Genomic DNA, 23,716 nt, shown 5'->3' with positions numbered 1-23,716 from the left:
AAGAATAACATTGGCCTTAAGACAGACTAAATTTTGATTTTCCAATTCATTTTATATTCATTATTTCATTAGCCAAGTCCCTCCTAAATGCAAAACTTTTCTTTAGACTTTCTAACATAAAAGTTATTTCACACATTGAAATATTTCAAAAATGCTTTTTCCTATTTTTTAAATTCATAGTGTCTTTCAACTATTGTTAAGGAATGAGTGTTTTGTGTCTCCCTAAATCTGTCTGTTGAAACCATACTCCGAGGTGTGTGGAGTATGTGTGTGTATGTGTTCTGACTCTTTTGTGACTCCATGGACTGTAGCCCACCAGGCTCCTATGTCCATGGAATTTTCCAGGCAAGAATACTAGAGTGAGTTGCCATTTCCTACTCCAGGGGATCTTCCCCACACAGGGACTGAAACCGAGTCTCTTGTGTCTCCTGCATTGGCAGGCTGATTCTTTACTACTGTGCCACCTGGGAAGCCCCAGTGTGATGGTAATTAGAAGGTAATTAGGATTAGATGAGGCTCTAAGGATGAAGCCCTCCTGAATGGAATTAGAGTCACAAGAGAACTTGCCTCCTCTCCACCTCCCTCTCCATCAGAGGAGGGTGCAATGAGAAGTCAGCCATCTGCAGCCCTGGAAGGCGGTTCTCATTGGAACTTGGCCATGCTGGCACAATAATCTAGACTCCCAGCATCCAGAACTGTGAGAAATAAATTTCCATGGTTGATAAGCCACTCAGTCAATAGTAATTCCTGAACTAAAACAACCATGCAAAATAGTCTACATTTCTAATAGCATCTCTATTATTTTTTTACTTTTCAACAGCCCTTTAAGTGAGTATCAGCTAGTTTCTTCATATGGATCACAATACATATATATTGTCACGGTTAATAAGTGAAGGTAAATTTCCAGTTTCTGCCACCATTAGATTGTCAACATTAGTGGGGTGGGGGACCAGCTAAGGCTCTGGGCTGGAAGCCAGAGATGGCTTTAATTATATTTCTTAGTGTTTCAAATATTTGGTCACAGGCATCTGACATTTTAAGGCAGTTTAAAAAATTTGAAGTCTCTCATGGATATTCTGAAGCTCAAATGATACTTGCGTCTCTAAAAATGGAAAATCTCTATATCTGTGCCTATTATTATCTAATTTTTCAAGCTAAGGATTATGAACAAATATCAACAAAACTGCAAGAAGTTTTCTTAACAAATATCATTGGTCACAACAAGATCACATGGCCATCGCCTAGCAATTATGTGACAACACCTGGATTAGAGAAAACAAGTGACTGGTCTCAGTCAAGTCAAACAACTCATGCTGATGCCCTGAGGCTCCTGTTGCCTTGCATTGCCTGACTTCAGTCATGTCCAACTCTCTATGGACTGTAGTGCACCAGGCCCCTCTGTCCATGGGATTCTACAGGCATGAATCCTGGAGTGGGTTGCCATGCCCTCCTCCAGGGGATCTTCCTAACCTGGAGATGGAACCCACATCTCTTGCATCTCTTGCATTGGCAGGTGGGTTCTTTACCAATAGCGCCACTTGCTGCCTTACTCATCTTTAACATTCCTGAGAAAGATGGGAGAGCACGTCTTCAGGGAGAGGAAGATGACAGCAAGGGGCTGGTAACTTAGAATCAGGCTTCAGATGATCACCCAGTAATAGGGTTCCCAGACTCTGCTCCTGGTTCCAAGAGGACAGGGAGGGTTGGGCATGGTGAGATGGGGGAAGTTGGAAGTGGAGCCAAAAAGGCCTGCACTCAGCTCAATATACAACAATAAAAAATCAGTCCCATTTCTATATAACAAGAGTAAACTATCAAAAATGGGACAAAAAAATCAGTATATTTCACAATGGCAACACACACACACACACACACACAAACTTAGGAATTAAAAAAAAAAACCACAAAACTCATTAGGAAGTGGATCTCTAGACTTTTGGTGGAAGATGAGCCCTGCCAGGAAGAAGGTCACAGGAGGTAGAAGGTGGGGACATTGGGTTGGCCACAGAGAATCTGCCCCATGGGGGACTGTTGGCTCCAGGGAACACAGAATAGGCAACTGACATCACCCCTGCAAGGAAGTGTTCCCTACAAAGGTAAATCACTAGTTAGGGAAGGGCAGGGAGAAAAATGTGAGGCAGCCTTGTGGACACCTGGAACTGAACGAGCTAGGCTAGGGAAATGATGTGAGAGGTACCCAGCCCAGCCAGTGCCCATGCTTGAGGTGGGGGCTCAACCAACAATTCCAGGAGCCTCATAAACCCTATTGAGAAGTTTTGACTTTAATCAAAGAGAAATGAACAGGGAATAAAGAAAAGGACAGGGAAGCCTGGCGTGCTACATTCTGTGGAGTTGCAAAGAGTTGGACAAGACTAAGCAACTGAACAACAGCAACAGAAAGAGAAATGGGAAGGCATTGAAGGAAATTAAGCAGTGTGTGAGTGCACGCGTGTGTGTGCCTGTGCGCTCACATGTGTGTATTCATGACATGGTTATTTTCTCTCTCTGGAAGCAGTATTGGTTGCTGTTGTCATTGTCATTAGGTTGGTTTTACAATGAAGAGAGGTTGTGAAGGGAAAGAGGAAGACCAGATGGCAAGTGGTTCTAACATAAATCAGTGTTGACAAACTACAGCCCACAAACCAAATCTATCCCTCTGCCTACCTTTGTATGGCCCCCAAGCTAAGAAGTTTGTTATGTTCAGTTGCTCAGTCGTGTGTGACTCTTTTTGACTGCATGGACTGCAGCATGCCAGGCTTCCCTGTCCTTCACCATCTCCTGGAGCTTTCTCATATTTAAGTCCATTGCGTCAGTGAGGCCATCCAACCGTCTCGTCCTCTGTCCTCTAGCTATAACAGTATGATAAAGCTAAAAATAGTTTTTACAAAGAAGAATAATGACATGTGAAATTCAAATTTCAGTGTCCAAAATAATATTTTGTTGGAACATGGCCATACTCATTTGCTTATGCATATCCATGGCTGTTTTTATCCTCCAAGCTAAGCTGAGTGGCTGCAACAGAAACCCTACTACCTCAAAGGCCCAGATATTTGCTATCTGGCCCTTTACAGAACACATTTGATACAGATGATGAATTTTCCAGGCATTGCTAAACTTCTCAACATAAAAATCCCTAGACTGAGGGTAGAAGCACCTACTTCTGTACTTATAAGACCTGCTGCTAGGCTGCATTGTACATTTATTTATGTAGATATGGACGTAAGTAAAATGTTCCATGACTTTTCTGGTGGGAGAGACAGGCATCCAACTATTACTGTCTACATGCAAAAAATCTTCTTTAAAAAAGTCATGATAGAAGGAGACGGTGCTGTGATTTAGCATAATTTCTTTTCTAGTCAAAGGGAATACCTCTTTGAAGATAGACCATTTAAGTTAAAGAATGGCATATGAAAGTCTAGGCAAGACTTTCAGGCAGAGGGAAGAACAGCTCAGGCAGGACTGAACTGGGCACTGGCTGTTCAAGGAACTTTAAAGACGGTCCACGTGGCTAAAGCACAGTGGATGACAGAGCACGTAAGGGCCAGATCAGGCAACACTTTGTAGATCAAATGGTGGAGATGTTGAGACTACAAGGAGAAGGCTTGGAAGGGTTTTGAAAGAGTAATGTGATTGGATGCACTTTTGAAAGAACTCTCTGATCTCCTTCTCCTGAAGAGTAGACACACATGGAGATGGCTGGAGGGGCTGTGAGAGAGTGAATTTTGACTGTTGAAGGGAAGGAGCTGGTAGGCAGAGTGAGGTGGAAGATTCAGAAACTCTGAAAAGGAGCAGAAAGGGCTTCTTAGGGATTGGATGTGGGTGATTCCTCTTTGTTACTAGAGGGGAGAAGGATTGCAGGAGAACAACTTTTTCGGTCAAAAATGCATCCTTTTTTCTCTGTTGAAGCTGTTTAAAAATCTTTCTTTGGTTTCTTTCTAATTAGATCAAAGGTCTAGGGAAGTCAGCAAGCAGCTCATTTAATTTTTCATTAAGACTTATTGTAGGGTGTCTCAACCTTAATCACTGTACATTTTATTTCTGCCCCCTATTACTCTTCCTTTCCTCTCTGTTAGACTTCAGTTTATCCCTCAGCCTTACAGAACAGTCCACTCACACAGCAGAGCTCTCTGGAAATACTCTCCAAAAAAGTTATGTCATGCCTCTCCTGTCTTTCCTGGTTTCCTCTCTCCCGGTTTTTTTTATTTCCCTGTTTTCCTTACTTCTGCAGGACTCCTCCGTATATTCTGCCTTTTCCTGCTCTCTCTTTGTCCCAGTCCCCTCCCTGTTCATCCGCTTACGTTCAATTTCTCTTTCTCCCCTCTCTTCTCAGTCTTTGTCTTGTGAGTATACCTGTTGCACCCTCTTCTCCCTTCCTACTGACAATTCTAGCTGTGAGGTGTCAGAAGAAAAACAAATACACATTACAGATACAAACTATATATTCATATTTGAATCTGTGAAATGTCTGTATGTGCTTCCTATGTTGTACACACAGATTTCTTGAGTCCTAGGTGGAATGTTCCTAACCTCCATTATAATAAAAATTTCTTTCGTATTTCCATTTTGGGGGTTTTCCGTCTCTCCTGTCTACTCTCCTCCCAAGAAATTCAAGGGATTCTGGGTTTCTCATTTCCATCTTAATAACAAAGTGATCCATTGTTTGTCTTTCAATTGTTTGTTTATATTGTATTTTATATTCATGATTAATGATGATGTGAATTTCCACAGAAGAAGGTTGGAGGTCACTATTATGCTGATATTTAAGTTTCTAAATCAACTTAAATTAGCCAAATGGTAGCTTTTTTCAAGTGATGACAAGTTAATCGCTTCCCTATTGGATTATTATATTATTCTTTGTGTGTCTCTGAAATTTCCATTAAAAACTCTCAATTTTCCTTTACATGAGGAACATGTGGGGTTAAGGATGAGTTGTGGCTAGAATTCTATAAGGGAACAAGGTGGTCCTTGAAAGACAGCTTATTTTGTAGCCAGCTCAGTTGGGGAAATGGAAATGTTTCCAGGTGGAGCAAGGTTTCTTTGACCTTCGGGGACTAGCTTATTGGCCTGGCCATTGAGTAGCTTCTACATTCCTACTATTTTGCTTTGAGTTTGGTTTTGTTATATTACCATTTTCCTGTCATATATCTGGTTTCCTTTGTCTGCCTTTCCTGAGATTCTGATGCTATTTTCAACCCTGCCCTAACAACCTGATTCTGATTGCTCGTCCGTTGGCTCTGATTGCCTAAGCCTTACACAGGCCCAGGCTTAGTATCATGCTGTCATAATAGGGACTCTGGTATTTAAGTATGAATATGCAGCTACTACATCAGTACCTAAGACGTCAGTCATTGGAGAGGATATAACAGTAGTCCCAGTTATATAATTATTCAACTTGTAATGGCTCCAGTTCCTTTACATAATTGACTCTAGAATGTCTAGTCTTTTATGGTTCCTACTCTGTCAAGTGTTTGTGTGGTATCCCAGATATGCTAACAACATATGTTTATGAATTCATCATTATTGCTCACCCCTGAAGCTGGGTCCTCCAATCTCATTGGCTGTGCAGAGCAGCCCTGTCAAAGCAAAGCATTTCCTGTTGCTGCTGTTGCTATTGACATCACTTCTGTCTCAACTGGAGTCCAGTTAATGGCAGCAGAACTGGATCCGTGTGTGCTACTGATGTTCTGCTTCTCTGGCTGAACAAAGACTGACACAGATTCCTGGAAGTCACCTCCCTTCCTTTTTTCTATTTTTTGGTCCTGGGACTGAGTATGGCTTTCAGTGGCCAATGTTTGCCCTACGGCAGGTACTTCCGCAGGGCCACCTCTCCTGCTCCATGCTCTCCCTGGACTTTATCTCCATTTGGGTCATCCTGTTCCATTAATCATCTAAACCTCGGAGCTGAAGTTTTCAAATAACTTTCAAAAACACACCTGAGTCAAAAACACACCATATGTCTATTTATGAGTCCAACATAAATGGACATATGGTGAGAGATATTGCCTAACACTACCAGTAAGAAATGTTCTTTTCTTTTTTTGGTTGGGATTTCATAATGATTTGAAAATTCAGACATCGGGGAAATTTTGTTATGATTTGACTCTGAAGCAAACTGAGAAAAGACTTCTCCTTTCCATAGGTTTGCTATTCAAATGGATAGTCGATGTTAGTCCAGTTAGATAGTAAAATAGCTTCTTTGGAAGAAACCAAGACATCTGGTTGAATGGTTAGAAGGTTAAATGTGTTTTTCAGGTGGCCAAGTGGCATTTTAAAGAAAATGAATATAAGTGGAGTTTGCCACTTGAAAATAGCTAACCTTCATCATTCTCCTGAATTCTGTTGATTCCCAAGCAGATTGATTTGTGTGTCATGACTATTAACCCAGACTGTGCCAAATTTAATGCCATCAAGGCGTACTAAAATTATTCCCTTGTTTTTGAGTAACCCTGACTTCATCAAAATGAATCCCAATGAATCCTGTGCCCTATTCAATTAATATCCCCATTACCATCCTCAAAAGTGAACAGTTAAACTCACTGGGGAGCAGTAATGGTAATATGTCCTGAGAGAGATTCATTTGGCCCCAGCTGTCCATTTTATTCTAAGTGCTAAATGCTTTAATATACATAGACTATCATTTACATAACAAGTGACGACGCAAGATGAATTATTTATTGTGTGACAACTGCCTGATACCCAATGTACGATCAAATGCAAAACCATTTCTTATTTGACCTGTATGTAAATTTGCATTATAGAATTCATTACCTTCCTCTATAAGTCACATTGAAGTTCTGTGCAGCTATCTCCCCGAGACGCTGCAGTTACCTCTGCTTTGATTTAATTGCCGCTCTCCTTGTCTGGCAAAGCAGCCTGCTTCTGGAAAGGAAGAATTGCAGGGACCCCAGCCAGGCGGCATGTGCAAAGCTTCTCCTTTGATGCAGAGAGTAAGGTGAGCAAGAAAGACAAGCCCAAATTTAATTAAAATGTTATGAGAGCTGGAAACCAGCACATGAGACAAAGTAAAGGGGAGCAGGGTGTGCACCTCCTGAAGTGTGTATGCTGCCAGGGATCACCAAGGTAATAAAATTCAAGCTGCTTTCCCCAGGCAGTGGGTGACCCCATCCTCAGCAGAAAGCCCTGTGTTTACATTCAGAGAGAATCCGGAGGAAGTCTTCTTGAATAAGAAATCGCCTCATTTCCAATTTATTTTTTAGTTTCTGGGATGTAATTGAATTCATCTTGGCAGTTTTCATGTGGCTTTGCTGACTATTCATCTCTGGATTATCTTTGCAACCTTTAATGATACAGTTCATCAGAGAGGTGTGTGCCTATGAACATAATAGTGTTAAGACCAGTTCCCTGACAGGCAGATAGCAAGCTAATTACCCAACTTGTTGGGGAACCAGAGGTGTCAGGACTGGAAATCTCTGGTATTGAAATGAATGATGCGGGGGCTTTGGAGTCTTTACACTTTGGGTATTCTCCCCATTATATTCTTAATCGTTCAGGGTTCCATCAAATTGGATGGCCTCAAGAGTTGCTTTGCTTGTGAAAATTTGTTACTTCCTAATTCCAATTGGACTACAAACACTGTAAGAAAATCCTTTCTTATTATTGGTATCTTGGTCTTTCTATCTCTCATCTCACCTGAATACAAGCAGTGCGAAGGAGTGAGGAAATGAACAGAAAAATGGAAAGGGTAATAGAATCGCACTCAACCCTTGAAGAGATCTGCTTTGGATTTCCCAAGAGGTGGAGGCACCCACCAACCTCACCCAAATCCTTTCTGCTGGACGCATCCCTTCAAATATCATTTCAGATCTGTTCTTCCTGGAGGATAAGCTTTCTTGGATATGAGATCTGTTGGAACATCCCTAAGATTACAAAGCTTCATTTGTTTCTCACATGATACTCATGCACCTGCCCTAGAAATATTTTTATTTCAGTAAATGAAAATTTTGGACTTAGAAATTCATACTATTATCTAGTCTCTTACTAGACAGAAAGCTTGGCCTGGGACAGACAGTAGCAGCAACAGCAGCAGCTCCAGGCTTCTTAGAAATGCACCACCCCAGACTTAGTGAATCAGAATCTGAATGTCAACCAGATCCTCAGTTGCTTTGTAAGTACATTGAGGTTTGGAACTCTCTGATCTAGCCCACTCATCTCTAGCCTGTTACCATTTTTTCTGCACTGGACCCTTTCTTCAAGTGACTTAGTGAGGCTTAGAGAGGTGCTGAGCTGATATGGATGTGGCAGGCTCTCGAGCTGTCCCTGGCTCCTCCCTGTGCTGCGCGTCTTTGTTACCCCAGGGCACAACAGCACACGGTGCAGAAACACTGAGCCAATCCTTCCATTTATTGCACACTAAGAGACCGAGGCTGTGAAAGGTTAGATAGCTTACTTTAGGTCACAGGGCTCGTTAGTGCTAATGCTGGACATGTAAGCCAGGTGGGGGACTCTCAGTCCTGTTCTCTTTTTATACTGCCTGATTCTGACACCCAGGATTTGCAATAAGCCTTTGAACAAAAAAAATAAGCTGTGTCTGAGACTGAAGTTATTATCCAGGCTTTGCCACTCTCTGGACAGTGAAAGGCATTTAAACACCTGTCCCTGTTGAAGAGTGAATTAGTGCATTATGTTTGTAGCTCTGGTAATTGCACCCTATGCATAGGATTGTATTTCTAGAACAAATCTGAGGTTGAATGCATACTTTTAGTTTTGATTGCAAATGTTTACTTAAAAGATGGCTCTGATTCAAAGCTGTGAAATCAATTCCAGTCCACTAGAGAGCACACCACCCAATTTTTTATTTTCTGGGACTAAAAGATGAAAGACTTTGAATAGTGTTAAGGACTGAATGCTTGTGTTCCTCGCTCACATTCATATGTGGAAGACCTAGCCTCCAGTGTGATGGCAGTTGGAGATGGGGCATTTGGTAGATAATCAGGGTTAGATCGGCTTCCCAGGTGGTGTTAGTGATAAAGAGCACATCTGCCAGTGCAGGGAATGCAAAAGATGCAGGTTCTATCCATGGGTCAGGGAGATCCCCTGGAGAAGGAAGTGCAATTTACAATTTACAGTATTCTTGCCTGGAAAATCCCATGGACAGAGGAGCTTGTCAGGCCATGGGGTCACAAAGAGCTGGACATGACTGAGCAAGCACACATGCATATACACACACACTAGCTTTAGACCAGGTCCAGACGGTGGTGCCCACCTGATAGGATTAGTGTCGTCAGAAAAAGAGAGAGTGGAGAGCTTTCTCTTTGTCTCCACAAGTATGCGCAAGGAAGAAGTTATATGATAATGCAGCAAGGTGGTGGCTGCCTACAAACCAAGAAAAGAGGCCTCAGAGTAAAACCTGCTTTGCTGGTAACTTGATCATGGAGTTCCCAGGCTCTGGAACTGTGAGAAATCAGTTTTTGTTTTTTAAGCCATTCAGTTTATGATATTTGCTATGGCAACCTGAGAAGACTAATATCAATACAAATAACATGTCTTTCCATACTCATTTATAAGTGAAATCTGGACATTCTTGTGAAAATTAAATAATAATGATCACTCTCATTTATTGAGTACCTACACTATATCCCTAGATACTACTAGGCACTGAATTAGACATTTCATATTTCAGATACATTACCTGTTTCCTCTTCACACTAATTCTTTAAGATAAATATTACCTGGATTTTATAAACTACCTTCTTTAGAAGAGGGAACATGTCTCAGTCTTTCTTAAGTAAGTGTTAGTTGCTCAGTTGTGTCTGACTCTTTGCAACTCCATGGACTGTAGCCTGCCAGGCTCCTCTCTTCATGAAATTCTCCAGGCAAGAATCCTGGATGTCATTCCTTTCTCTGGGAGATCTCCCACATCCAGAGATCGAACCCAGGTCTTCTGGATTGCAGGCAGATTCTTTACTGTTTGAGCTACCAGGAAAGTCCATAGCACAATTCAGCACAAATAGCAGATTTTAGCACAATATTTAGCATATATAGGCCCCCAAATGCTGTTATTGTACCAGAGATTATGTGATTTGCCCAAGCTCATGCAATGGCAAAATTTCAGATACAGGACTGTTTTCCCTGAACTCACAGTGGTAGATTGCAAGAAACAGCCACAAATTCCTCCCTTTACTGTCTGCACATCTCTTTGAAAGGTGACTATTCTATTCCTCCCATCCATCAGTAGAATCTCTCTGGCCAGTCTTGAATTCAGGTTGTTCTTAGGATTTACTTTGACCAGTGGAATGTAGTAGACATGGCAACTGAGAGTTTTGAGCCTTGGCCTGAAGATGCAGATCTAGTTCTGAGACTGGACTTCCATGCCCAGGAACCTGGGCTACTCTCCATAAGGCTTCAATGACTTGTGGGCATCTCATCAGCCATCAGCCATCAGCCATGGCAGGAAGCTTATCTGGGACCATGAAGGCTGCTGAGCTGAAAGCTGCCTCTTAAGTGAGCTCAAGTGAAAGCAGCAGAATTGCCCAAATAAGCTGAGTCAAAATTGATAACCTATAAGATAATAAAATGAGCTTCCCAGGTGGCGCTAGTGGTAAAGAACTCTCCTGCCAGTGTAGGAGACATAAGAGGCGAGTTTGATCCCTGGGTCGGGAAGATCCTCTGGAGGGTAGCATGGCAACCCACTCCAGTATTCTTGCCAGAAAAATTCCATGGACAGAGGAGCTAAAGGTGGGCTACAGTTCATAAGGCTGCAAAGAGTCGGACATGACTGAAGTGACTTAGCACAGCACACGATTATAAAATAACAAATGATTGTTGTTTAAAACCACTATTTCTTGCTTATTAATTAATTTTTTTGAAGTACAGTTGCTTTACAATGTTATGTAGTTTCTACTACAAAGCAAGATATATCAACCATGCGTATATTGGGGCTTCCCTGATGGCTCAGCAGGTTAAGAATTTGCCTACAATGCAAGAGACGCAAGAGACAATTAGAGGTTACCCTGACAATCCAGGACAAGCTCCCAGCTTCAAGATCCTAATTTAATCACATCAGCACAGTCTTTTTTGCCATAGAAGGAAGCATTCACATATTCCAAGGATTAGGACTTGGGTTTCCTTTGGAAAGCCATTCTTCTTTTTTTTTTTCAAATATAATAAGCTTTATTAATCTGCAAAGTGGAAATATTGGAAGAATTGAATTGGATAACATATGTAAAACAGAAATTCCAATGTTGATGTTGTTGTTCAGTCACTCAGTCATGTCTGACTCTTTGCGACCTCATGGACTATAGCATGCCAACCTTCCCTGTCCATCACCATCTCCCGGAGATTGCTCAAACTCATGTCCATTGAGTTGATGATGCCATCCAACCATCTCATCCTGTCATCCCCTTCTTCTCCTGCTTTCAATCTTTCCCAGCATCAGGGTCTTTTCTAATGAGTTGGCTCTTTGCATCAGGTGGCCAAATATTGGAGCTTCAGCGTCAACATCAGTCCTTCCAATGACTATTCAGGATTGATTTCCTTTAGGATTGATTGGTTTGATCTCCTTGTTGACCAAGGGACTCTCAAGAGTCTTCTCCAACACCACAGTTCAAAAGCATTAATTCTTTGGCACTCAGCCTTCTTTATGTTCCAACTCTCATATCTGTACATGACTACTGAAAAAATTATAGCTTTGACTATAAGGATCTTTGTTGGCAAAGTAATGTCACTGCTTTTTAATACAAAATTCCAGTACAAAGTTAAATACAAGCCCTGAGTAAGTTAAAGTTATTATTATTTTTAAAATATGGCCTTAAACATTTACCTTTATTTCCCTGTTTGCTTTAACTATTCCTTTGCTTTGCATGAATCTTTCCATTTATACTTAGGGTTGTTCATCTGATTCAAATTTTCTGTAAGGTTTCATGCTAAGGAATTAATAGTGCTGGGAGCCTATTTTCAACATTTATTTTTAGTGATGAGGTCACTGAATATGCAACTTATTTCTCCTACCTGACACAATTGCTAACCGAGAGATGGGGATGAGCTGAGATGGGGAGAGTATTCTGTACTTTCCAGGTGGTCCAATGTAATCACAAAGGTCTTTAAAGAGGAATGTGGAAGAGGGTCAGAAGGAGATGCCACATATGGAAGAAAGGCACAGAGATGTAGTATCACTGGCTTCACAAATGGAGGTAAGGAAACCAATTCCCCTAGAAGCTCCTGAAAGAATGCAGCCCCACTGACACTTTAATTTTAGTCCATTGAAACAAACCTATTCAGACTTCTAACCTGTCAAATTGTAACATAGTATGTTTATGTTAAGTCACTGTGCTGTGCTGTGCTCAGTCGCTCAGTCATGTCTGACTTTGTGACCCCATGAACTGTAGCCTGCCAGGCTCCTCTGTCCATGAGAAATCTCCAGGTAAGAATACTGGAGTGAGCTGCCATGCTTTCCTCCAGGGGATCTTCCCAACGCAGGGATCAAACCCAGGTTTCCTGCATTGGAGGCAGAGTCTTTGCCATCTGAGCTACCAGGGAAGCCCATGTGGTTTCCCACATTGGAGGCAGAGTCTTTGCCATCTGAGCCACCAGGGAAGCCCATGTTAAGTCACTGAGTTTGTGTGAGTTGTTAGAAGAAAGAGGCCAAAGTGCTCTATTGTAAAGTTATCCTTTGGGACTTCCCTGGTGGTCCAATAGCCCAGTCCACCTTGGAATGCAGGGGACGTGGATTCTATCTCTAGAAGGGGAACTGAGATCCCACACGCTGCAGAGCAACTAAGCCTGTGCACCACAACTGAGAAGTCTGTGCACTGCAACAAACCAGCCCTCAGACAACGAAGATCTCATGTGCCACAACTAAGCCCCAGTGCAGCCAAATAAATATTTAAAAAATTAGGTTAACACTTGTCCAATATTTGCTTTCCATCCATTACTTCGCCAATTTATTGATGCATATTATTCCTTATAATTTTCAAGAAAGCAATGAAAAAACAAATCTTTTAAAGTAGTGTCTTCAGGTAATAGTTATGAATACTGAGACTTAGCTGCCTAAGACATATATTCCATAGTAATGGAGCCAGGATTAAACACATGCAGTCTGACCTCTGACCTCTCATTCTTCACACCCCTATTGGTTGCCAGGTGCATGTGTATATATATTCTCACAGGTTTGATTTTGGAGGACTCACCTGAGCGTGTTCTTAAAAACCAAATATCAAAGGAAGCATGAATGGAGAAGACATTCTGATTCATGTGTGAGCTTCTATCAGAAAAGAAATAGGAGTGCTTGGTATATATTCTGTAAAATTTCCTATATTCTTTGAGTAAAGATGATGTAACTTGTTTTCCCCCCCAAATCTCCTTCTTTTTGCCAACAGCACTGCAGGAAAAAAGAGTTAAAGGAAAGAAAGCAATGAAAAGGCTAGATATGGAGGAAAGGAGATTTTGAGTTAAGCTTTTATTAATTCAAGTTAACTCGAGCTCCTTTTGAAATGTTGCAACGACTCTTTAGAGACAAATTCAGGCATCCAGAGGTTTCTTGATTTTCATCTCTGCTTTCTTATCAATGCATACTGAAGTCCATCAAATGCCAATATGCCTACAGAAATAAGCTCAGGGAAATTAATTTTCAGTGAAGTGCCACTTATTTGTCATTTCGGCTCTAAATCTGCCTGCATTCTTGTGCACCGTGACTGAATTTTGTCCAATCACTTTTAATTACGAGGCTGTACTTGGGTACTTGTTTCCTTTGATATATTCTTTTCAAACTCAGGCTCTGGGCCTCATTTTTCTGAGCTCTGGCTTCAACACCAGGAGCCCCTGAGGCCTGATGTTGGTTGGACACTGACTCCAATTATTTTCTGTGCAAATTGCTTGACCCTTCAGCTTTGATTCTCCCTTTCACAAACTGAGGATATAATCACTTCCCCTCTTATCTCACAAGGCTCCTGAGGGAAGCATTAAAGAGCTTTGAATATGAAAAACACTCTATACCTAGAAAGGAGTGTCATGTGCTTGCCATTTTCCATCCAGTTCCCAGATAATATCGGGGGCTGCTTTCCCCAGGGAAGCTAGTTAAGACACAGCAATCCTTGGCCTGGTCTATGGTTTCCTTTGCTATTTCTGAGATGCCCTGTAGCAAACAGCAAGCATCAACCATTCCCTCCTACATAGTTTTTTTTTTTTTTTTTTTTAATGACTGTTTGCAAGTGAGATCCTGGCAGAACTGCTGAGCTTCTGTGTTAAACTTCCCCCTTCACTTAATCTTCTTGAAAAGAACCTTGCTGCATATGTTTGTCCACATTACCACCGCAGAGGAACACTGTGGAAGTGCACTTCTGCTCATCTGGTCTGCTGGGGTCGGGAGGAGGGATGAGAAAGGCACGTCATTTTCAGTGCAGCGTGGGTTTAGAAGAAGGATATTTTCAGAATTCAAGTAAACTGGTATTATAATTACAGAATTTAAGACACTCTCAAACTGAACATCATTTTTACTCAACCTGCTGTAGATAAGAGCATCATCAGACTCGACAGGTCTTCTAATGCAACTGGCCTCATGAATTCAAGGCAAAGTGAGAGCAAAGCATTTCTTGGAAGTGAGCCTTTTCTTCTCTACCTGTGTCCCAGGTGAGAGAGGCTGGGCCTGGATAAGTGAGCAGTTTTTTCTTTTCCTAAGGCCCACTTGACTTCACATTCAAAGCTAGTGTAGTTGATGGAATTCCAGTTGAGCTATTTCAAATCCTGAAAGATGATGCCATGAAAGTGCTGCACTCAATATGCCAGCAAATTTGGAAAACTCAGCAGTGGCCACAGGACTGGAAAAGGTCAGTTTTCATTCCAATCCCAAAGAAAGGCAATGCCAAAGAATGCTCAAACTACCGCACAATTGTACTCATCTCAAAGTAATGCTCAAAATTCTCCAAGCCAGGCTTCAGCAATATGTGAACCGTGAACTTCCAGATGTTCAAGCTGGTTTTAGAAAAGGCAGAGGAACCAGAGATCAAATTGCCAACATCCACTGGATCATGGAAAAAGCAAGAGAGTTCCAGAAAAACATCAATTTCTGCTTTGACTATGCCAAAGCCTTTGACTCTGTGGATCACAATAAACTGTGGAAAATTCTGAAAGAGATGGGAATACCAGACCACCTGACCTGCCTCTTGAGAAATCTGTATGCAGGGCAGGAAGCAACAGTTAGAACTGGACATGGAACAACAGACTGGTTCCGAATAGGAAAAGGAGTACGTCAAGGTTGTATATTGTCACCCTGCTTATTTAACTTACATGCAGAGTACATCATGAGAAACGCTGGACTGGAAGAAGCACAAACTGGAATCAAGATTGCCGGGAGAAATATCAATAACCTCAGATATGCAGATGACACCACCCTTATGGCAGAAAGTGAAGAGGAACTAAAAAGCCTCTTGATGAAAGTGAAAGTGGACAGTGAAAAAGTTGGCTTCAAGCTCAACATTCAGAAAACTAAGATCATGGCATCTGGTCCCATCACTTCATGGGAAATAGATGGGGAAACAGTGGAAACAGTGTCAGACTTTATTTTTGGGGGCTCCAAAATCACTGAAGATGGTGACTGCAGCCATGAAATTAAAAGATGCTTACTCCTCGGAAGGAAAGTTATGACCAACCTAGATAGCATATTCAAAAGCAGAGACATTACTTTGCCAATAAAGGTTCGTCTAGTCAAGTCTATGGTTTTTCCTGTGGTCATGTATGGATGTGAAAGTTGGACTGTGAAGAAGGCTGAGCGCCGAAGAATTGATGGTGTTGAACTGTGGTGTTGGAGAAGACTCTTGAGAGTCCCTTGGACTGCAAGGAGATCCAACCAGTCCATTCTGAAGGAGATCAGCCCTAGGATTTTTTTGGAAGGAATGATGCTAAAGCTGAAACTCCAGTACTTTGGCCACCTCATGCGAAGAGTTGACTCACTGGAAAAGACTCTGATGCTGGGAGGGATTGGGGGCAGGAGGAGAAGGGGACGACAGAGGATGACATGGCTGGATGGCATCACTGACTCAATGGACGTGAGTCTGAGTGAACTCCGGGAGTTGGTGATGGACAGGGAGGCCTGGCGTGCTGCAAATCATGGGGTCGCAAAGAGTCGGACACGACTGAGCAACTGAACTGAACTGAACTATTTCTTTTCCTAGATCCCCAGTCCCAGTCCATGTCAGTTGGCTTAGATTATCCACAAGAAGCTCCTGTCCCTTTTCTCTTGCCATCACCTACTCTAGCTACTCAGATCCCCTTCTCATCATTTTCAGGAGAGAAAAGTACTTCTAGCGCAAGGCTTTTAAGTCCTGAAGGGCTGAGACCATGCCCTGGACTCCTTAGAGTCAGAAAAACTCAGTTTACATAAAAGAGAGCAGAGGCAGGTCCAGTTAAAGAGATCTGTCCCCAGAAGCAGGGTGTCCTGACTCCTGTTGCAGGAGTCTATCCATCTTACACCTAGGAGTAATTAACTCACTTTGGTCTAGATGGTATATGACCCATAGATTTTGTGCTCAGGGTTGTGCAGACCAAGACTTCTCTTACTCTCTGCTTCCATGTGAGTACAAATCAGGAGCATTTCTACCTTTCTCCTTAGCTGTAGGTGGTCCTGGTGTCTTAGAGAAAGATAGAAGGGGGCTAGCCTGGAGTTTCTTAGCAAAATGTCATGCTTAGTCAGAATCACTCACTTTCTATTGTTACCTACATTTCCCAAACTGGGGCAGCCTGGAGGTAGGTCAGGGTCAAACACCGGTTATAAAACCCTAACCCTGTCTGATTCTGGCCTGACCTATATTTGGGAATTCTAGCTCCCAAGTAGTTTCAGTGGTTCTCAAAGGTTTTTTTTCCAGGAGCTCTGAGAGCTAGTTTTTAGGTTTCGTGGTTATTAAGTCTCATAATCTCCTGGGAGCTATCTAATACTCAGATTTTAAGGCACCACTCTCCAATAATTTGAAATACCACATTTGTGGCTCGGCCCAGGAATACATATATCTTTAGCACTGTGCATCAATTGATGATCAAGCAGATCTGTGAATCCCCACTTTATTTCCACTGATCATTCTTTCCATATATATTTTCAACCTACTGTGTTCTAAGCATTGTTCTAGGCGTTGGATATAAGCAGTGAAAAAAAGCAAAATTCTGACCTCTTAAATTTTTCATCCCTAGGGGAAATAGACACTGCACAATTAAATAAGCAAAAGTGTATGTAGTAAGTCAGGTACAGAATGATGCAGAAAAGGAGGTAAAGTCAGTTTGGGAGCAGAGCTGCTTTTTGATTCAAGGTACTTTCATCATGTGATATTTGAATAGAGATTGAGGAAGTTGGGGGAACAAAGCTACATAAATATTTTTCAGGAGGGAATTCTAAACAGAGGGAGCATCTAGGTCCCAACCCCTGGAATTGGGAGCGAGCAACTGTATTCCCGGATCAACAAGAGGTCGGTGTGTCTGGTGCTGACAGTGTGAGCAGGAGATGGAGGGTGTTGGAGCTGCACATGAGGCACAGTGAGTGTGCAGACGCCGGCTTTCCTCATGATTGTATGGGGAGCCATCGAAGGGTTTCAGTCATGGAGAAGGAGGCTGAAAAACATCCATGCGTGGTTTAGATGTATCACTCTGCCAGTTCTATCAAGACTTCCAATTAGGATGGCAGCTTTGGAAGTTGGAAGACTTGTAAGGAAGCTAGTGCAGTCCAGGGCAGATGTGATGGAGTTTGGACCACGTGGTGGCAGTGGCCTTGGAGTGGATGCTGGATGTATTTTGAGGATAAAAACTATGGGGGTTTGCAGATGGACTGAACATGGGATGGGCCAAGGAGAAAAACCAATGGTGACTCTGAGCTATTTGGTGTGGACAACTCAAAAGACAGAGCAGTCATTTGGGAGAAAGAAAAGAGTGTGAAAAGAGGAGATTTAGAGGAAACAATCAAATTCCGATTTTGGATACAGTAATTTTGAAATACCTATTCGATATTCAGATGAAAATAATCAAACAGTTATTTGGATATACAAACCAGGAGTTCAAGGGGAAAATGTAGGCTAGATAACATAAATTTGAAAATCATTAGGGTCAGACATGACTTAGTGACTGAACAACAAGTGTATGGTATGTTTGAGACCACAGACCGAATATTGTCACCTATGGGATGATCAGAGAAGCTCTAAGGACTAAAGCCCTCTATACTTTGCTATGTAGAGATCAGAGAGAAGAGAAAGAACAGTGGAGACACAGACCACCATTTTCCTTCTCTCCAGGTCTGTCTCACTGAACAATGTGTCCTAATATTGCTGGGCCCCCAAACTGTAACTCATTGCCAAAATCTCAATGGTGACAGTGTTGCTACAGGAAAGATTGTTGTTGCTGCCACTGTTCTGTGCTGGCACCAAGATGTCAAAGCTTCTGCTTTTTGATGTTTTGCAAGCAACTCTCCTTTTGGTTTTCATTTCCCTTATTGGAGAATCCTTAAGAAAGGATTTGAGTAGGTATCTGGAAGCCAGACAGAGTAGGTGATCGATCCATCCTAGTCCAATTGTCTTTGAGCTGATGGTGTGTATTTCAAGTATATTTCAGTCCTGAATCCTTTGGTGACCACAACCTAGATTCAAGCAGGAATACCAACCACGTTAGGAAAACAGGGCATTCTAAAGCAAATATGCTGGGAAGTAGCTCTTGCAATGGAAAAATCTAAGCTGTAGTACTAGAGAGGTTTGGTTTCAGATCCCATCCTAGCAAGAAACAGAAAGCTCACAAAGGGTGATAGCTCAGTGTTCATACCATTTCCAGTTCTCTGCAATTATAAGGGAAGTTTCTGTTATGAAACTTCTATGAAAGTTTCTGTTTTCTTTTGTGTTGGAGAGAAGAAAGCAATTTAATTCAACAAAAGTCTATTGCATTGGTATAACTTATTATTGAAATACAGGCTCTCATAATGGGCTGTGCACTCACATATAACTTTGTAAAGAGGGATGGCTTCTCTAATTTTTCTCATTCTGAATGTCAGAATTTGATTTTAAAAGTCCAACAGCATCCATCCAGGAGAGGAATCTCTAATTAACTGTACCTGGAAAGGCTCTTTGATTGAGAACTTTCTAAAGAGGACTAAGGCATATCATTCCAGCATATCAAGGACTCTGACTGACCTTGAAAGGTTTTTTTCTGGCTTCAGTATCCTTATCATTAATCCCTAATAAATCTGAAGTGTTTCTTGTTAAACCCAAGAGGGATATAACGTTGCCATTCTCTATTTAACGTGAACACTCTTTGTTTGAAGTCTCTCTGGTGGTCATGTTCCCTCAGAGAAATCAGATTTCTTTTGAGTTCTGGAGAAATTTTGAGGCAAGGAGATATACAGATACTCTGATTGGAAAAATCTGTTTTAATTTACAAGTATTAAGCATAGTGTTTTAGGCTCTTCCTGGGTCAGAGTATCAGATATCTCTGAGGCAATACTAACTAGCTCTTGCTATTTCTGTTTAATTACTCCATTTCTTTTCTTTTGGTAGGCCTGGCCTATTACTTACTAAATCATTGTATATTATGTTTAGCAATCATTGAATAAGACAGAAAGACAAGTACTTAGACTGAAGACTTCTTTTGTACTTCCCAATTTTCACAATGAGATAGGAGAGCAACATCATTAAAAATGGAATTGCAGAATGTGTACTCACGTGTCTGAAAAGTCTCTTGTCCAGAGGGGGTCAAGTTGGTTTATTTTATTTTAATTAATTATTTACTTTATATTAGAGTACAGTTGATTGACAATGTTGTGTTAATTTCAGATGTACAACAAAGTAATTCCATTGTACATATACATGTATCTTCTTTTTCAGATTCTTTTCCCATTTAGGTTATTAGAGAATATTGAGCAAAGTTCCCTGTGCTATACAGCAACCAACAAGTCCTCATTGGTTATTTTTAAATAGAGCAGTAAGTACATGTTAATCCTAGGCTTACTTGGTGGCTAAGTGTTAAAGAATCCATCTGCAATGCAAGAGACCTGAGTTCGATCCCTGAGTTGGGATGATCCCCTAGAGAAGGAAATGGCAACCCACTCCAGTATTCTTGCTTGGAAATTCCCATGGACGTAGGAGTCAGGCCAGCAATAGTCCATAGGATCACAAAAGAGTCAGATTTGACTTAGCGACATCTCAAATTCCCAATCTATCCCTTTCTGTCTCCAATCCCACCTTGATAACCCATAAGTTTGCTCTTTAAGACTGTAATCACTTCATTTCTAGTATTGTGATTGCTCACATTGTGCCCACTGCTAGCCAGGAAGGGCAAATAGGCTGAGAGAAACTGACAAGACAGCCTGTTCAAATAGCACACTTTCATTCTGCATTGGAATGGACAAACATTCATCTTCCACTTTCCTTTTGGAATTTCTTATCTTGGTGAACAACAGCACAATGGTCCATCTAGTAATTGCAGCCCACTTCCATGTTTCTCTCCCAACTTTATTTTGCAGAGCATATTAGGTTCAGATTGTCCTCATATCTCCTGAATGCACCCTCTCCTATCTCTGGCCAAATGTAGCCACATCAGGCTTTTATTATTTACCTGAACAATTGCAACAGCTTCACTTTGGTTCTCCTTACTTCCAGATCTCACCCTGTAAAATCTATGCTAAATGTTTCTACAAGAGAGATCTTAAAGAAAAAAAAAAACTTGAATATCCTTTACCTGTTTTAAAACTCTCTTAGGATTCCTCAAAACACAACTTACATCTCTCAGTGTGAACTTTTGATCTCCTACATTAGAATCACTGTTAAAAAATATCTTCCAGGGCTTCCCAGGTGGCAGAGTGGTAAAGAATCTGCTTGCCAATGCAGAAGACACAAGAGATGTGAGTTTGATCCCGGATCTGGAAGATACCCTGGAGGAGGAAACAGCAACCCACTTTAGTATTCTTGCCTGGAAAATTCCATGTAGAGAAGTGCCTGCTGGCCTACAATCCATTAGGACGCAAGAATCAGACATGACTGAGCACACATACACAGACAAAAATGTATCTTCCAGAATTTGGAATATGCACTTATAAAAAATGTTGAAAAATTACTGACCTAAATGATAAAAGCTCCAATGTTTACAAAATCATGAAGACCCTGCTCACATCTGCCTCATTATCTTGTACCATGTGGAGTCATCTGTGATCCTCCCTACTGTCTTGAACCAGATTTAGTTCTGGCAACATGGTCATTGATCAGGAAAAAATCTTCATTTAGGTTGAGTGAGGGCCTGGCATTTCTGGGTCACTCAAAGTTCTTAGCAGTCTATCAGCTTTGATGTGTTAGAATTGGTTGTGAAGAAACACATAACTCAATTTTATTATGTTCTAGGCAAGTATTGGAGTCAATGTAAAGTTTTCCTTTTCTACAGTAGGAAATGAAAGAGACTAAAAATCCTTTCCCTCTAAAACTGCACAGTCCAATGAACTAATCACTAATTACATGTGCACTTGAAATGTAGCTGATCTAAATTGAGATGCGCTGTTCCTATATCGGATATATTGGGTTTTTCAAAACCTAGTATGGAAAAGTAATGTAAAATATTTCATTAATATATTTAAATATTAACTCTGTATGTCAAAAGGAGGGTATTTTGGATATATATTGAGTTAACTAAAATATGTTACTCTGATTTTATCTGTGACTCTTTACTTTTTTAATGTAACTACTAAAAATTTAAAATTATATTTGTGGTTTGTGTCATATTTCTGTCTAACAGCACTGTCCTGGAATGTATTAAAATTGAGCGTAGGCATACTGGATGCCCAGAAATTCCACTCCTAGGCATATACTCAATAGATGGCAAAGAATCCTCCTGCCAATGCAGGAGACACAAGTGTCATGGGTTCAATTCCTGGGTTGAGAAGATTCTCTGGAGTAGGAAATGGCAACCCATCCCAGTATTCTTGCCTGAGAAATCCCATGGACAGAGGAGCCTGGAGGGCTACAGTCCGTGGGGTCGAAGAGAGTCAGACATGGCTGAGTGCACATGCATGCATGCATCCTCAACTAAAGATATGTTTTAAACTATTCGCAGCCCCATGGACTTAATAGTGAAATAAGAGGGCTGTGGTTTGCTGGTGTCACTATCGTCTACAACAAAGCACGCAGTATATCTTTGTTGAGTGAATGAATGATTGATTGGATAGCTGTTGGATGCTTATCTTTGTGGACTGAGAGGGAGAGATGGACCTAAACACAGAGGAATTTTGTGCTAAGGGAAGATACTCCAGTAGCTATCGCCTGGAAGGAGGGAATAAATACTTAGTGAAGGCACGAGCGGGTTACTTTCCTTCTATGGCAGATAACACATTAAACAAATTCCCTACTCCAAACACCCCTTTCTTTTTCTCCCCCCAAATTTCTTCCTACTATAACCAACATCTTTTCATATCCTTTAATGGACCTATCTCCTCATGGTAAATTCCTAGAATTGGAATAAAAGGGAGGGCACAGTGTATATTTTGGTACCTGTTTGCAGTCAGAGGTGTGTCTCCCAGGTATAGCTGCCTCTGTAGATTACACGGGCCCTAACACCCCTCTGCCAGGGAAGCCCACGATCTCCTGGCAGCTCAGAGTCTCACCAGCCCCGACCACCTCCCCAACACTCCATAAGATCAGCCCCCAAATGGACAGTGTTTATGTTTGGGAAAGTCTCAAAGCTTCAGTAGCTTACAAAGCCCAATGTGAATTGGGCTTCCCTATGACTTTATTTTACCTTTTCTCTCCTTTTTACCCACTGACCTATAGCAAGAGTCTTCTCTAGCTCCCTAAAATCACCAAGCTCATGCCCACCATAGGGTCCTGCACAACCATTCCCGCTGCTTCTTTCTCCACTTCATTTGGTCTTGCAGGGCTGGCTTTTTTACTTCTTTTATAACTAAAGTCACTTCTACAAACAGCCCCAAATTTAGAATAGCCACTTTGTCACTTGGTATCATATCAACTTTTAAAATTGACTGAATATAGCATTTATCAAAATCTAACAGTACTCTCTTATTTATTGGTTAGTTTATATATTCTCTTGTTTTCCTCCTTTGTGAGAATCTTGAATCTGGTTCCTGGCCCAGCATCAGCACTCAGTGGATACTTACAGAATTAAAGAACAGTAATAACAAAACCACTACATGCATTTACTTGGGCTTGCTATGTGCCAGACAGTATTCTCAGCATTCTATGTGTTAATAAGTAAAATATTTACAACGGTTCTGTATGAGATGAATACTTTGATCCTCTCTGCTTTCCAGATAATGAAACTATAGTACAGAGAAGTTGAAACCCTCACAGAACAATGCATTGAACAGTAAAAGAACTTTTGAATACTTTTTAATATTTCATGTGTTAATTAATAGAGAAGAAGAGAAGTGAATAAACAGGAGGAAGGAAAGTGAGGGAGCCCCAGGGCATGTCTGCTGCTCTGAATATTCAAAAAACAAGGATGAGCTCTGATAAGAATATCAAGAGGAGGAAAGGTGGAAACAGGACAGATGAGTTTTCTTAGGGCTGCCATCCCAAAATCACACTGACTGGAGTGGGTTCAGGGGGGCTTAAACAACAAACATTTATTTTCTCACAGTGCTAGAGGCTAGAAGCCCAAGATCAGGGCTTTGATAAGTTTGTATCCTCTGAGGCCTCTCTGATCGTCTGGTAGCCTTCTGGCCTGGTCCTCACTTGTTCTTCCTTCAGTCTGCATGGCCTGTGTCCTAAATTCCTTTTCTTAAAGGACACCAGTCATATTGTAC

This window comes from Bos indicus, chromosome 9 (assembly GCF_029378745.1).
Source record: "Bos indicus isolate NIAB-ARS_2022 breed Sahiwal x Tharparkar chromosome 9, NIAB-ARS_B.indTharparkar_mat_pri_1.0, whole genome shotgun sequence".
Classification (NCBI taxonomy): Eukaryota; Metazoa; Chordata; class Mammalia; order Artiodactyla; family Bovidae; genus Bos; species Bos indicus.
Note: the sequence above shows the minus strand (reverse complement) of the source record.